This window comes from Amblyomma americanum, chromosome 3 (genome assembly GCF_052857255.1).
Source record: "Amblyomma americanum isolate KBUSLIRL-KWMA chromosome 3, ASM5285725v1, whole genome shotgun sequence".
NCBI lineage: Eukaryota > Metazoa > Arthropoda > Arachnida > Ixodida > Ixodidae > Amblyomma > Amblyomma americanum.
The window spans coordinates 210,016,771-210,018,721 of record NC_135499.1 but is presented as its reverse complement, the minus strand read 5'-3'; the positions used below and the strand labels follow the sequence as shown (position 1 = coordinate 210,018,721).

The 1,951-nt window shown below is 45.1% G+C and overlaps 1 pseudogene; it reads right to left on the bottom strand.

Moving 5' to 3' along the window:
- Positions 1-245: 245 nt before the first annotated feature.
- LOC144126503 (U2 spliceosomal RNA) lies at positions 246-344 on the bottom strand (annotated as a pseudogene).
- Positions 345-1,951: the final 1,607 nt, after the last annotated feature.

Here is a 1,951-nt window from a genome sequence, read left to right as displayed (position 1 = left end):
GATGGTGGCCATTAGGATTGGTAAAAACAAATGTCCTGTAACGGGTAGGAAAACTATCCCGTTACGGGACCGTTACATATGTGTAAATTCGCTTGCTTGCTGTTGTCAGGAAGAATGAAAAGGAAAGTGCACAGGCCTGCCAACTGGCTCAAGCCGAGCAACAATCACTGCCACGTGCTGAAATAAGGAGAGTTGAAAGAGAGGAGAGCAAAGAGTGAAAGAAAAGACGTGCGCTATAACGTCTCAAGCCAATCCCGGAGGCAGTGCAATACCGGGACCAACCTGAGGCGGAGGGGAAGCAAGCTTCAAGCACTCCGCCACATTTCCAAAAATAAGTTTAATATCTTGGGTCCAAATGCGACTCGTAGCAAATTCGTGCAAATTCGTTCCGCTATATACACTCCGACAACGAGGGGCACCCATCCGTGGTTAGTTGTGTACCGAATTTGGTAGGCAAATAAAACCCTATGGGTTCTGGTATAGAAATAAAACCACAAATTAATAATAGGTAAATACTGCATACATGCAATTGCTAATTGAAGCGTTACCATATCGCACCGCAAGCCAAAATCTAGGCCCACATTGACCCCCCAAACAAAGCAAATTCCATTTGGGACGTATCTTCAGGGGTTGACTCGACTACGGGTAGAGTGCATCGTAATTTCTCTGATAGATGGCGCTAGGCGTCGATCGCTCCGCTAACGCTCGTTACTTCAACGTCTTTCACACGATGGCGGCTTTTTTTCAGAGTTTAGAACTGTTTCTGTGTGTTTTGTGTTTAACATTGCACAGCTGAAAGCAAATTGCTTTAAAACCATTTCCGAACTTTGAAGACTATTTCTGACGAAATCATCAAACTATCTTCTGATTCTGCGGATACCTACTTACAGAGACACCCATGATTAGAAAGCTTCTAAAACATACGCTTGCATTGAGCGCAGAGAAAGGAATATTCACTATAAAAAAAGGGAAAAATATTACCCCGCGATGTAAGGCGTGGCACAATTGCCGCAGGAAAAGAAGACAGCGTCTATAGGAATCCCCATTCAGTGCAGATTCAGTTTATGCTCTGATGTGGAGCGGTGTTCCTTCGCGACTCATCCATCGAGGTACGTTTCTTATTTTTCTCCCTAGATAAATACATTTTTCTCGTCACTGGGATGGCAGCACAGACGCAGGGCCAGATGGCAAATAGAAGTCCAACGGCAAACTCGAACTCTTTATTGAGGATGCTTGGGGCCTCAGAAGAAACAAGCTTGGCGCCGGCGATGGCAGCAACTGTATTCGGCGGTCGTCGAAGGTCAGAATCTAGTTGTCCGTCTAGACAGGAGAATCTGCTGTCGTGTCGCTGTTATAGGCGCAGTGTATTTGTTCATGCACTTACTTTTTCATTTCTGTATTCTTAAGAAGCGCAGAGTGTTTGTTATTGCTTCTGTGCTCGCTTTTTATTTTGTGTGTGTTTGCTTTGTTGCATCGCATTATATCAACGATGTATGTTTGTTCCACTCCTACCTTGGCTACCAAATGGCGGCTGGCAGTATTGAATAAAATAAAGTAAAATAATAATAAAGTAAAACATTCGAGACGGGGGGCCTAAAGCCCCCACAACAATGTTGTGCTTGGTAGAAACGGTTGCGCTTGATCATGATTTTTCCAGAACGCTCTGGTTGAGCCTCGCGCGACACAAAGATAAGGCCGCGCGCCGCTGCTCACAAGGAAAGAGCATGACCAACGCGAACAAAGACGCCAAACAATGTTTCGTGATAATATATTGAACGCCAGGATTCTGTACTTCACGCCGTTGACCATATGACCGTCATTTTTTTTTCTGATCTCTTCGGCACAGATTGGATGGGCCACAGCATGTCGCTAGGTTCACACAAACTGTATTGTGGCATCACTGTGACCAGTAACGTTGAGTCCGAGGCGAAACAAAAAAAGGCCTCTCTCA